Here is a 15,519-nt window from a genome sequence, read left to right as displayed (position 1 = left end):
ATGGCTCCTAAGGGAAAGACAGAGTTAGGTTCCTGCGAGCCTCTGGTCACGACATTTTTACCAACTGATCAATAGATAACCTTGTTTTGTTTTATGTTTGTGTTTAAAGATATTTAATATATATTGTTGATGTACTAACATTGAACTCCTGGCCAATAACACTATAACTTATGTGTGAACAAAGCTTATCAAGTCTTTTCTCTATAAGGCACATCCCAGCCTTCTTGCACTTAGGAGCACTAGACGGCATTTCTCAGCACTATACAAGGGCTATTTAAAACAGAATAATCACCCACAAAAAGCACAGCAATGCAAAAACAAATCTGGTACTAATTTAGACTACAAAAAGGACATGTGTTTACAGTATGATGGTTTAAACAAGTAGGAAGAAAGTCACCTCGCTGACCTCTGGTAGGGATGCACATGCATGTCAGGTAACTCAACATTTTTCACCGCTCTGTATATGTTACTGAATGACTACAATAGTCAGAAATTGTGAGTATTGATTTTGGGTTTAACAAATAAATTTTAGCAAGCAGGCCGACTTAAAAATATGGAATCCACAGTGGGAATGAGATTGACTCTATTTAGTTTTATAGAGAGCAAAGTGATATTGTAGAAAATTTATAGATTTTGAAGTCAGACCTTTGTGAATCCACACTCTGATTCTTCTTTTTAGTTTAGTTGTAGTTACATTTTGAACCTTCTTCCCTCCTTTTGTTAAATACCAACAATAGTTACTTTTGCATAAGTGTCATCAGGTTTTTAAATGAGATTATGTATACATAATGGGCCCAGCACCATCTCTGGTGCATAATATATATTAAATAAATGATAGTTACTATTATTAGATATATTAAACACAATACCTGGTACTTAAAGAACTTTTGTATCATAGTCAAAGTGCAGAATTGTGGACCTTAAACTTTTCTGGTTTTTCTCTTTTTCTTTTTTTTTTTTTTTTTTTTGAGATGGTTCTTGCTCTGTTGCCCAGGCTGGAGTGCAGTGGCACAATTAAGGCTCACTGCAGCCGTGACCTCCCAATCTCAAGCAATGCTACCACCCTAACCTCCTGAGTAGCAGGGTCTACAGGTGTGCACCAACACGTATGGCTAATTGTTATATTTTTAGTAGAGATGGGGTTTCGCCATGTTGTCCAGGCTGGTATCAAACTCCTGGGCTCAAGCCTCCCAAAGTGTTGGAATTACAGGCGTGAAGCACCACAACTGGCTTGTTCATATTTTATATAAAATTTGCCTTTACATTTAATATTTAAAGCTTTTTATATGGCATTCTTTTATGTTTCTTTTATACCTCATTTATATTTGAACTGGCCTCTTTCTTTAATATGGTCTGTGAATCATAGTTTCAAATATTTAGGTTGACAGCCACTCCGCTAAATCTCAAAACTGAACTGCAAACTGAGAAACTGCTCTAAACTCTTCTCCTGACCACAGAGCACATAACCTTCTCCCTCCATCATTTAAGCTAAATGAGTAGCTTAAATGATGGAGGGAGAAGGTCTAATAGCTATTCCTGAACCTATACTGTTCAGGAGATTTGGGTCCTGATCTACTTGACCTGCCTGATTTTTTAAATTAATTATGCTCATGTGCATGCAAACAGAGTCCTGAGATTTTTGTGTTGAGAGAAATTACTGTTGCCATCCTAGTAAAGTACCAGTTTGTTAAAACCCAGCTAACTAGCATCTCTTATTCCCCACTTTTAGGTGAATGAAGCAAATGGTAATTAATTTCCAGGGATATGCTGAAGCTATTATCCAGGAGATTCAGCCTGAATCTCTTATATTTCCATAGTTTGTGCATTAAGCTTAATTCAGAATAATATTTCTCAGAGTAATGATGCCAGAATCAGTTTTGGGATATAGTACCTATAAAGTGAATCCAAGTAACCTTACATAAGCATACCTTCCAGTTAGCCAAGATGTATTCTATTCCTATGCATCCTAAAAAATTAGTGTTTTTTGTAGGTCAGAGCTTTTAAAATTCTTTTTTGATTTGAATTAATGGTCTTTCAACAAGTGTTACATTGGTCTGCTGAAAATCAGCATTCAAATTGTGTAGTCTTTTGAAAGATCAGGAAATAAATGAGTCAGCTTAAAACACAGTTGTTGAAAGTCAACATAAATATTACATAGAAATTTTATATAAGAGTGATAGGAATTTGTTTAAAAGTTTTATAATTGCCTCAGTCCACTTTTCTGTATGGTTGGAATAAGAATACATTGGTTCTGGTATTGGTGGTTATTCTGCCAAAGAAAATGAATCTGATTTAATTGACTATTTATACATGTTTATCAAGTTCAAAAATCTGAAAAAAAAATGTGAACATTAGCTCTTAATCCAATTTATCGTGCTACACAAATAATCATACTGTTTACATTCACTATACAAAAACCCTGAACACAATAATTTGTATCTGTTTAGACTCTTGAGTCAGTTCATTCTATAGTATTTTCTTCTGTGAAGTCATAGAAAACCAGGATTACATGAGTGGCATTTTGTTAATGACAATCATACTGTAATGGTTTACTCTGTATGTCTTGCTCAACTTTTGTTGTTTCTTAGGAAACTAGAGTAGGAATATTTAGTCTACTTTATAGCCTTTTACAACAGAAGGGCCATGTAATTTTTTCTTTTTTTTTTCTTTTTTTTTTGAGATGGAGTCTCACTCTGTCCCCCAGGCAGGAGTGCAGTGGTGCGATCTGGGCTCACTGCAAGCTCCACCTCCTGAGTTCATGCCATTCTCCTGCCTCAGCCTCCCGAGTAGCTGGGACTACAGTCGCCCGCCACCATGCCCGGCTAATTTTTTGTATTTTTAGTAGAAATGGAGTTTCACCGTAGCCAGGATGGTCTCCGTCTCCTGACCTCGTGATCCACCCGCCTCGGCTTCCCAAAGTGCTGGGATTATAGGCATGAGCCACCGCACCCAGCCCTTATTTATTTATTTATTTTTTCCTGCTCTGTTGCCAAGGCTGGAGTGCAGTGGCAGATCTCAGCTCACTGCAACATTTGTCTCCCAGGGTCAAGCGATTCTCCTGCCTCAGCCTGCCCAGTAGCTGGGACTACAGGCGCCTGCCACCACGCCAGCCAATTTTTGTATTTTTAGTAGAGCCGGGATTTCGCCATGTTGGCCAGGCTGGTCTCAACTCCTAACCTCAGGTGATCCACTGACCTCGGCCTCGCAAAGTGATTACAGGCGCGAGCCATTAAACTAGACCAGAAGGGCCATTTAAAATGCAGTTGATTTACATAAGGGAACTTGATAGTCGAAGAGAAAGGAACATTTTTATGATAGAAAGCAAATCTAAAATGATTTTAAAAAATACACACAGCCTATGTCCTCAACTGTAATTTGACCATGACTGATTAACATTTTTTGAGTGGAATTCACTAGTGAAATGCTTTATTTTAACCCCTGTGAACTGATACATGTTTGTATCCATAAGACATTTTGGGATACTTTGGAGAATACAAGAAGAAAGTGTGTTTAAACTTATATTTTAAATATATATCATGTATATTCTAATCTATTACTATATATTAATTTTGTGTTTGTCTTATTCCAAAATCAGTTTAAGATCAAAATTTCACATTAGACACTGATACTTTTTTTTTTTTTTGAGACAGAGTCTCACTCTCACCCAGGTTGGAGTGCAGTAGTGCGATCTCGGCTCACTGCATCCTCCGCCTCCCGGGTTCAAGGCATTCTCCTGCCTCAGCCTCCCTAGTAGCTGAGACCACCTTCGTGTGCCACCATGCCCTGATAATTTTTGTCTTTTCAGTAGAGACAGAGGTTCACCATGTTGGCCAGGCTGCTCTCAAACTCCTGACCTCAGGTGATCCTTCTACCTCAGCCTCCCAAAGTACTAAGATTACAGTCATGAGCCACTATGCCTGGCCAGAAACTGACCCTTTTTTAAATAACTTATTTTGAGATAACTTGATTCTGTATCTTAGAAAAGTACAACTTAATAGAATTATAATAAATATTTCTTTTACAAAAGACATTTTAATACAGTCTCTTTCATTTAAAATTCTCTATTTTGGGTCAGGCATGGTGGCTCACACCTATAATCACAGCACTGGGAGGCCAAGGCAGACGGATCACCTAAGGTCAGGAGTTCAAGACCAGCCTGGCTAACATGGTAAAACACCATCTCTACTAAAAATACAAAAAGTAGCAGGGCATGGTGATATGTGCCTATAATCCCAGCTACTAGGGAAGCAGAGGCAGGAGAATCACTTAAACTCGGGAGGTGGAGGTTGCAGTGAGCTGAGATCATGCCACTGCACTCCAGTCTGGGCAACAGAGCGAGACTCCATCACAAAAAAATAAAAATAAATAAATAAATTCTCTATTTTGATGTCATTTACAACTGTAGATTCAATATCATAAAAATTTAATATCCATAGTTATTTGAAAATATGACTTGAACAATTTTTCATTCAGTTCTATTAAATGGTATCTGTCTTGATATTCTTATTGTGTTATGCTTTATTAAAAGAGCAGATATTTACAAATTTAAATAGTGCCAATACAGTAGTATATTTGTTCATTTAATTAGCAGTATTTTAATGTTTGTTATATTCTCCATATTTAGTATTGAAAACCCTTTAGGAAAAATTTTATGAACAGGTGTTCAATCTTGGTATTTTAATGTTACCAAAATTGACAACATATATTTTTCCATGTATTTAAAATATTGGTTCTTGCTTCTCTGATAACTTAGTCTTTGAATTGGCTTGCCTTCAAAGACTTCATTGTCATTTGAGTTTGTGATGCTTCAGAAATCTGGTACCTTGCAAAGTGAATGTTAGTATTTTTAGTAATTACTACAGACACAATGTTGCTTACTATGTGCTAGACACTTTTCTACAGGCTATTTATATATATATATATATATTCATTAATCTTATTAACATATCTATAATATACATTTATGTTTACAACTTAAACAGTTTATTACATGTTCTTCCTTTGACAAACCAAAATTAATATGATTCGGAAGTTATATTTCTGTCATGTTGCTAATATTAATAAATATAAATAAATTCGCTTCATAAAGTAGTCTTCATTTCTTTGTTATAAAATGACTGGTTACAAAGTGTGAGTTATTTTTGAAATACTCACAAGCATTCTTTGTATCTTGAATGGCAAGCACAATCAAGATGTGTGCCATAATAAAAATGATAATGACATGTTTTACTGCTCCTATCAGATTAATCACTGGAACCCAATCCTCCATTTTCACCCTTTCTTCCCTTTGTATGTTTCTCAGATAGTCTATAGTACCTTTTTGCTGATCTAATTCTAGCACCTTTTGGTCTGCTTGCTTGCTCTGTTTCAGCTTGTTCTCCCTGCCTGACTTCCATGGTCCCTCATCTCTCCAGCCTGTTTTACAATGTCCCTCATAGCTGTCACATTGCTCTGTTAGTTCAGCTGTGATAATATCCTCTGTATTTCTTATATTCCTTTCCCCTCCTTTCCCATATAACTAGCAAAACTCTGGGAAAGCCTCTTAAAGGAGGTTGATCTTTTTAGCTGAGACTTCGAGAATAAGCTAGAACTTACCTACTGATTGGGTAGGGAAATTGGCAGACAGAAAGGCATGGTCAAGGATTAAGTTTGAAACAGCCTGGGGTATTCAGGAAACTGTGAATCCGGTATTACTGAGATATAAGATATGCTTGTGTGGAGTGTTATGTAGCAGGAAAGGTTTGGCTGAAAATGTGGGCAGGGGTTAGGTCCTTATGGACGTTGTGGTCCATGGGAATGCATGTGAACCCATGTTATCTCCAAGGGGTTAAAGATGATCAGATTTGTTTTTTAAAAGATTACATGGGCAGCAATGTAGAGAGTACATTAGATAATTACTCGTTAAGACTATATCAGGAGGCTAAGATCCATGCCTTTTCTACAGTAGGTGGGATCCATAGACTAGACTGAACCCTTAAATTTTTACTGGACCTGATATTCTGATCAACTCTTGCATGACATCCACTCGTTTAACAAAGATTTTTGATACTAGGTAATACCAGTGTCAGATACTGCTGGGCCTCAGGTGTTAGTGATGAACAAGTTAGATATGATCTCTTGAAGCTTACATTTTAATGAATAAAAATAAACCTGGTGGAGGTTGGGAGGAGAATAAGGAAATAAAAATGGACATGGAGAAAATTAAGCAGGGTAAGTGTTAGAGAATTATAGGATATGATGTTGATTGGAGAGAGTATGATTTGCAGGCTGGGATTTTCAGCCTTGGACAGTCTAGTGCCTTTCTTCTAATTGCCATTGTAACAGTTGGGGAAAGGAGCAAGGGCGTATATTATTCATCGCTTTTCATTCAAGAAGTTGGGATGGGTTTTAGCCATCTCTCGTGATTCCTGATCAGATTGCCCAAAGGTTTTAAATGTCATTATGGATAGGCCTGTGAATAGCAAAAAAAGGCACTTTTTTTTACTAGGTACAGCTTTCCTACTAATGCTTATGAATTTTTTTTTTGCCTTTATATTTATTTTTTTAATTGAGACAGTAATAATTATACATATTTATGGGGTAATGTGATATTCTGAAACATGTATGCAATATGTAATAAATCAGATTAATTACGATGTCCATCACCTCAAACATTTATCATTTCTTTGTAACTTTTGAATGATTTTTTTTTTTTTACAGAAAGTTTACAGATGCTAAATATTTATATAGCATTTTGGATGTTCCCTTTAGATTTCATCATAATGTATGTCCTGAAATTTAATATGTAAGAACTTCCCTAAAGAGGTTACCAGTTTACTCTTCTGCTTTCATGGCTACTTAAATATTATGCAGTACAACTAGTCTTTTTATTACCTTTTTAAAAATGCATGAAATACCATGCTTTCTGCTTTTTATTTTTCTTACTTTAGTATTTGCATACAAATTCTTAAGTCATTCCTTTATTAGCAAAGAAATGGTTTATTTTACTTTTTTGTTTTTGAGATATATATGATCTATGGACTTTTTAATGAATCTCTTTAAAAACATTGAATTTGCAAATGTGAGGTTTTCTAAAAATACTTCTTAGACTATGATTATCATTTTAAAACTTCTCTTTTGTATCCTAAGAAACCTTTGAAATATGTTTTAAAATGCTCTTTCTTTGAAAATTAAGGCTGCTGATTGGTGACCATTTGACTTCACAGATGAAGACGCAACACCTTTTTTTAGTTGTCTTTTAAAATGGTGATGACTTTGCCATAGTCCCCATTGTTATTGTTTTTTTTAAAATCAAAATCAGGGAAACAGAAATGCTGCAAACATTTTACTTTCTAGGAACCTTCTACTCTGTTTTTCTGCCTTTTATGTTGCTGATACAATTATTCTGATGGTCTATAAAATTCGGTTTTCTACTTTCCCTTCAGATATGTCAGATACATAATATCAGAAAAGCTCAAAATCAATGATGAGTAGAACACTTCCAAATAATATTTAACAAGCACTTTCTATACAGAAGTCACCTGCAAGTCCTCCAACTGAAGGTCAATTCGAAGAACTGAAAATTCATAATGAAATCATCTAGATAGGAGTTTTCTTTACTATAGTTAGAGAATGCCAACCAGATATTTGTTGACTGTCATCCAGGAAAGGGGATTGTGATAAACCAGAGATGCCAACAGGTACTTATGTATGTTTTAAGCCAATAAAACTTGTAAAATTTTTGTTGTTCAGTCCCAATTATCTGAAACACTGACCAGTACTTAATGGGGGCAATTTGATGATTTTTTTTTTCCTACCAAAGGAGTAATGACTTGTGCCATTAATCTTCCTCTTAGAACTTCATATTTCAATCTCATGTTTGGTCATAGACAGTTTACTATTGAAGTATTCCAGGTCCATACAATTCTGAACTTGCAGGAGTGTTTATCTTTAAGGGACATGTAACTATGTAGTTACATTTAATGGTATCTACTTGGTTTTTTTGAGGTGTTTTAGATTTGAACTGATTTTGAAGTATTCAGTCTAGAAATTGTTCTTTAAAAACTAAACGTTTCTTACTTACATTTCATCTCATTTTATCTCATTTAAATGTATCCTTAATAAATTCTTCTAATTTTTCAGTTCACAGAAATACTTCATAAAAATTCACAAAAGTATTTTATATCATTTGTCAGATGAAAAAATAAGTATATGTTACATTTGACTCAGAAACTTGATGTCTTGCCTAATTGTATTTTCAACTATAAAGTTTTTGGTTCAGCTGTATGCACATGTCATGAAGACTTAGGATGTCTGCATTGTTCAAGGGGCTGGGGATACAAAATTTGTCCTCAGGTACCTTACAGTTTGGTTACTGAAAATTGAGAAACGGGGAGCAAAAAAAGAGATCTAACATTTGTTAAGGGAAGCATTGATCCTGAGTGGGTTTTGGTTCTTCAACTTAACATTTGGTTTTATGTGTTATCTTTGTCTGCCTCCACTCTTGCCACATCTAGACAAGTCTGAGCCTTATTTCTTCATCTGTCATAGCAGCCCCTTCTTTTCAATTTCATCTATCACTACCCTAATGTAGTATCTCATAGCCTTACATTTTTATAGCCTCCTCCCTGGTCTGTCTTTTGATTTTCCTGCCTCTAATCCGTATCACACGTAACTCCAAGTAAACATTTCTAAAGTGTGGTTATGCTCATGTCACTCCTGTGCCAAGAAATAGTTTCCATTACCATCTTAGTAAAATTCAATTTGTTCTTTTCTATTTTCCCTCTTCACCTATGACCTATAATACTTCACTCCTTTCCAGATGGTGTTATGTTCTCAGTGCCCCCACCCTTTCTCCAGCCTTCCCATATTCAACCATATCCATGTATATTACACCTCTGTTCACAACAGTGTACCCCTCACTTCTTTCTGCTAGATTCATGTCCTTCAGGTATCAGTTCAATTCTATACCTTTTTTTCAAAACCTTCCCCAACTCTTCACACTTTTGAGGTCACTGTTATCTGAAATGGCATTATACCTTCTGTCTCTGCCACTCATTAATTCATTCACAGATAACCTAGTATATTATACTGTTAACCATCTGCTTACTTTAACTATGTGTACCCAATGATGGGAGTCCTATTAGCACATACAATAGCTCCAGTGATGGGAGTTATTAGCACATTGTATGTGTTTAATATTTTTTTAGGCTGAATGCAGTGGCTCACGCCTGTAATCCCACACTTTGGGAGGCCAAGGCGGGCGGATCACGAGGTCAGGAGTTTGAGACCAGCCTGGTCAACATGGTGAAACCCCATCTCTACTAAAAATACAAAAAATTAGCCAGGCATGGTGTCAGGTACCTGTAATCCCAGCTACTTGGGAGGCTGAGGAAGGAGAGTCTCTTGAACCCAGGAGGTGGAGGTTGCAGTGAGCCAAGACTGAGCCACTGTACTCCAGTCTGGGCAACGGAGTGATACTCTCAAAAAAAAAAAAAAAATTTTTTTTTTTTTAAATGTTGATGGTTATTTACTGGGTATGACCTTAGGGTTTTTTGTTTTGTTTTGTTTTCATGACAGAATCTGGCTCTGTGGCCCTAGCTTGATTGCAACAGTGCAATCTTGGCTCGCTGCAACCTCCAGTTCCCAGGTGCACATGATTCTTGTGCCTCAGCCTCCTGAGTAGCTGGGATTACAGGCTTGTACCAGCACACGTGGCTAATTTTTTTTGTATTTTTAGTAGAGTCAGGGTTTCGATATGTTGTCCAGGCTGGTCTTAAACTCTTGATTTCGAGTAATCCTCCCGCCTCAGCCTACCAAAGTGCTGGGATTACATATGTGAGCCACTGTGCCCACCGACCTTACATTTTATAGGCAGTTTTCCACCATTAGTTATATTGCCAGTGTAACTTTAAGTAACAACAACATTCTTTCTGACAAATATTAGTTTCCAGGGTTTTCGTTGTTTTAATTTTGCCCTTTTATGTGCTTCATGAAATGATAGCATATACAGTTACAGTTGACAGCACATTAAAAAGATGATTGGATGCCTGGTGTGCAGATGCAGGGCTTGCTAGACCTTTTGGTTGGGGGATCCATAAGTGTTGCTATCCATAGGGATTTCCCTTTGGCGAGCTGCAGAGAGAATGACATGCCTTTGTTATTTGGGGTGGGGATACAATGGAGTCCACTAGCCAACATTCTTGTAAAGAAGGACAGGTTTTATTCATTGTGGCAGGTTTTCACTGAATTTTCCTGATTTTAGTAAAAGAGTAACATGAGCTTTGTAGGAATGGCCCCTTTCTAGTTTAACATTTTCATATAATCAGTTTTGAGCTTCTGGTGGGATATAGGGTAGAAGTTGTAATATATGACTATATGGGCTGAGAAATGGGATCTGGGGATTAACTTTTTAAAAAATAGACTATCCATGAATTGCCTATTTAAGAGGTATCTAGAGCCTCCAATTTGTGAACTTTTCTGGCGTGTATTGTTTCAGTCAGCTTGTTTTTTATTGCCACCCTCTCCCCACCCTGTTGCACGTAGAAGAAGCTGGGCGGTCAGCCTCACATCTGTTTGATTTTCATCTTCTGTAATTTTGCCTTTTTTGTTTTTTAAGAGACAAGAGTCTCACTCTGTTGCCTAGGCTAGAGTGCAGTAGTTCCCTCATAGCTAACTGCAGCCTCGAACTCCTGGGCTCAAGTGATCCTCCTGCCTCAGCCTCCTGAGTAGCTAATACTGTAGACACTGACCACCATGCCCAGCTAATCTTTAATTTTTTTTTTTTTTTTGGTAGGGACAGGGGTCTTGCTATGTTGTCCAGGCTGTTCTCGAACTCCTGGCCTTAAGTGATCCTCCTGCCCCAGCCTCCCAAAGTGCTGGGATTACAGCCACCACACCTGGCCTGTTGACATATTTTGTCTGTTGGTATCTTCTTTTCTGTTTTCTTTGTCCTTGTAGAGTTATACCTTTTTATTCTATTCATTTTAGTGGGGCTTTGAGAGGAAGCTGAAATAAATGTATGATCAGTGTGTTAGATTTCCTGGGAAGTCGTAGCTAGTGTTCTTTTTTTCTTTTAATTATCATTATTTTAAAATAATAAATACACAGGTTTTAAAATTCAAACAGAAAGTATCCAGTAGAAAGTCCTTCCCTATGCCCAGTCCCTTCCATACTCATCTGTACAAATAGAGCTTCTGTGACTTTAACCTTGCTTTTTACACTTGAAAAAAATGATGGAGAGATCCTAAATCATACCTATATTTTCATTCGTTTGGCAGTATAATATTTCATTATAGAATATTATTAAATTATTTTTCATATCAGCTTTTGTGTTAAACTAATATAAAAGGGCAGAAATATTTGATTACTATTCATTATAATAGCTAACATTTATTGAGTTCTTATTAATTGCCAGGTTTTATTCTAATCTTTTTTTGTGTATCAAATCATTTAATGTTCACAAAAAGCCTAATTAGGTCAATATTATCTCCTCTCCATCTTATAGACCAGGAAACTGAGGGACAAATGGCTTAAATGACTTGTTCAAGGTCACAGGATTTTAACACTGCCTCGTGGCCAATTTCCCAAGGACTGAACCATCAAGCTATACAGCATTCCTTGTAAGGGTAAAATATATATTTCCAGGTAATTTTTTAAAAATTTGATAAACCTAACTGCCCACTAAAATAATATATCTCAGCCAGATATATTGGTCAATTTAATGAATATACTGGACAAATCATTATTCTGAGTTTGGTTTATGAAATTAAATTTTTTGAATTGTAAATGTGTTTTATTTTTCAATGTAATCATTTTTCATAATGTAAAGATACTCTTTATCCTTCTTTCTATCAATTCTTTCTTCTACTACTTCACCCCACTTAATATTTTCTCTCCTATTCTTGATATCTTTTGGTTTAAGTTATGTTAAAAGGTTCTTACTGTGACATGTAGGTTTTTTCTTTCTCAAGTTTATTAAAAAGTAAATTATTCTGTTACCTGTCAGTTTTCTTTTATATATATATACATACACATACACACACATATATACACACACACACATATATATATACACACACATATATATATATTAAAAGTTAGTGACAACAGTAAATATTTGAATAACAATGTTTTATAAGGAGCACCTTTGTAGGATCCATTTTATGGGTTCACAAATAGATTTTCAAAGAATTACATTAAGAAGGATCAGCCGGGTGCCGTGGCTCATGCTTGTAAAAACCCTTTCTCTACTGAAAATACGAAAATTAGCCAAGCATGGTGGTACACGCCTGTAATCCCAGCTACTCGGGAGGCTGAGGCAGGAGAATTCCTTGAACCCAGGAGGTGGAGGTTGCAGTGAGCTGAGATCACGCCACTGCACTCCAGCCTGGGCAACAAAAGCGAGACTCTGTCAGAAAAAAAAAAAAAGAGATCACAATTAGATCTCCAGTTCTGTTGCAAATTAAAATTCTCAGAAAAATATGCTTTTTCCAATATTTTCAGCTAGAGCTATAGTGATGTTGCTTTTTTGAATGTTACTTTTGAAAACACTGAGACTTGAAATTTACATTACTTGTGAACTTTACAACATTGCCTGTCTCAAAATTTGATTGAGTTCCCCTTTTGGGGAAAGATTCAAGGGTTTTTACTATTGAATCCTTAGTTTACTCTTTAAAATTATAAATGATATTGAAATAAATAATTTAATTCATATATTTGGCATTAGCCCCTTTCATATATACTAATATCAGACCTGTTCCTTCTTCACTAATCCTTCTTCCTCATATAGCTTCTCAAAACTGCTTGCTCAACTTTTGGAATTGACTGTTTTTAGGAAATACCAGTTAATCTAACTCATTCCTTGATTGAACGTAATCTCAGAGTCACCCTCTTTCCTTAACATCTTACTGTAATCATATGTTTGTTACTGAAATGCCCTTACTTTCCTTTGGCATGCTCCTTAAAGGTGCTAGCTGTCTAACTGACTGGATGCGTTTTCTTTCATCCTATTTCTCTCAGTATATAACTCCCAGCTCCACAGTGGAGCACTGTGAAGGACAAGGAGGGCAAAGCAGGCGCTTTATATATGGGAAAGGTACCTTTACACACATGTGCACACAGACACACTTTCTTTTTAGATTATCTTATTTCCAATAGGTAATCCTTGATTTCATTTAGTCACTAGGAGGGCATAAACTTCTTTTTACAACAATTATAATCATGAATTTTTTTTAAGTGAATTAAGGTATGAATATGTATGAAGAAATTAGATGTTCTAACCATGAATATATAGCATCACTGTGTCTTGAGTGAATTACAGACTTTACTCATTTCTGGGCCATTTGTTTTATATATAGATTAAATATAGATAATTACTCATTTGACAGGTTACTTTATTACTTTGATATATCTCAAAGTACCGCATGCAGTTACAGTGTGATTATTATAATAATTTGGAATCATTAATAACCAAAATTAGCATTTCATATAAATTAAAATGTAAAAGTTAGAATTTGATTTTGTTTAAAGTCAGTTGTACTTCTGTTGGTTACTTTGATTTAATAATAAAAAATACTTTTTTAAACAGCAGTTGTTAATTATTTTTAAGTTCACATGTTAAATATAAAAATGGTTTGTAACTGTTCTAAATTACAGTTAGAAATATTAGCTCCTGTAGATGAATCAATTCGTTTTTGCCTTGTGCCTCACATGTATGAAAAAATTATGAGTTAAATGTGTTTCTTGGGAACAAATATGCATCACATATGATATAGTAAGCTTAAAATTTAGTTTTACATTTATGAAGCACTTAGCCACGTACCTGGAGCATCTAGATGTTAAATAATTGTTCCGTATTATTCTAATACTTCTAACAGTATCTTGTTTAGATAGATACTAAATGATTAAACTACTTAGAAATTATTTGCATACTCCTTAAGATTCATTACCCGAAGAAACAAAATTAAAAGATTCTAATTAAGTATCCTGTTTTAATCTTTAATTTTAATTTTGTTTTGTTTTGCAATAAGGATTCGTGCTTCTGGTTGAAAGTGAATTTTACCTGCTTTTTTAGGTTAACGCAGTTCTTAAGAAAAGCAGATCTATTCTAGCTATGTAATGCATTTTATTTAATTTTATGGTTTTTGTGATACCATATATTACAGATTGCCAAAAATATAGAAAAATTTTAGAGAACATTTTTGGATTTGATGGATTACCACTCTTGAAAGGGAAACAAAACACTAAATATTTCTAATCCCGCATTATTTACCGCATGGGTGGTTAAATGCTACTTTAAGCCTCATAAAATTAAAAGGGAGAAATCTGCCAACTGTAGCAGGAATTGGATTTAGGAAAAGTGGTACAGAGCCAAAATATTGCTACAGAATTAAATGTCAAAAATCTTCTTTAATAGTAGATATATAGTTCACAGTGCTTGGTTATGATTAATACATTTAATCTAAATCACTGAAAGTTGCACTCTCCTTTTCCATAAAATACAATAGGACACAAATCAGTTTTACTGTAGATGGATAACAATTGGAAAATAATGCATCTTCCCGCCCAATAAATTGTCAGTTATACCTTTTAACTAAAATCAATTCATCTTTCCAAAATTTATTGCAATTTCTAATAATAAATCTCCTCAAATGTTTATTCATTTCGTTTTTGATACATTTGTGCCACTTCTGCTATGGTCTAGTGTTTTCTCTTTTGATTCATTGTAAATTAGAAAATCTATTTTGAGTCAATTTTCTAGTTAAGAAGTTAAAATCTATAACCTAGCACCTTTTTCACCCTCCTTTGTACATTTTAATACCCTTGAACTTGAACTTAAATGCAGTCCTGTAAATTCTTTTCAGAAGGAGATTAAAAGACTTTTCAATGAAACTTCTTGAGTAAGGGCCAGATTCATAAAACAAGCACTTAAGAGGTTGTTAGATAATTGTTGCCATAGATCCATTTTTGAATCAGAAGTCGGGGGTGGGCTGAAATACATGGGGTTGTACCAACATTTCATGTAAGTGGTACAAAGAAAAGAAATAACCATTTGAATTAGGTTTCAGATATTGATCAGAATGGGCATCTGCTTTTATTTTCTGTTGATAGCAGTACCCAAAAGTGGCATTAAAGGGAAGCTATATTCTATCTCTATGTCTTGCAGAAATATCTTCTTATTAATCCCCAGGTATGCATTTTTAATCTCTAAATATACATGTTCAGGTTTTGTTTTTTTTTTAAATAATGTATCCTAAGTGATTGAAACCAGTTTGGTTTTCCACAAACACTACATGTACAAAATGTAGTGCTCAGTTTTAAAAATTCGATAAATGATTCATGAACATTTCCCATTCTTTATACTCTTTAATGTTACTTAAATTAGATTTTTTCAATATCATATGGTAAACACTGACTCCTGTTATTTTAATTTGGTACTTTCACTAATTCCATAGTGAAGTCATACTGGTTTCCCTTTTTGTATACCTTCACCTCCTCTGTGCTATTATATAAACTTTAAAAATGAAAGTGAGAAGCCAT

The 15,519-nt window shown here is 35.0% G+C and overlaps 1 protein-coding gene across 15 annotated transcripts in view; it reads left to right on the top strand.

Annotated features, from left to right (window-relative positions):
* Nucleotides 1-15,519, top strand: part of GPATCH2 (G-patch domain containing 2) — a 201,853-nt gene that overhangs the window by 23,589 nt on the left and 162,745 nt on the right. The gene's annotated exons all lie outside the window — the stretch shown is intronic.

Source organism: Macaca fascicularis, chromosome 1, assembly GCF_037993035.2.
Source record: "Macaca fascicularis isolate 582-1 chromosome 1, T2T-MFA8v1.1".
Classification (NCBI taxonomy): domain Eukaryota; kingdom Metazoa; phylum Chordata; class Mammalia; order Primates; family Cercopithecidae; genus Macaca; species Macaca fascicularis.
The sequence above is the reverse complement of the archived record's forward strand: the minus strand, read 5'-3'. Positions and strand labels throughout refer to the sequence as shown.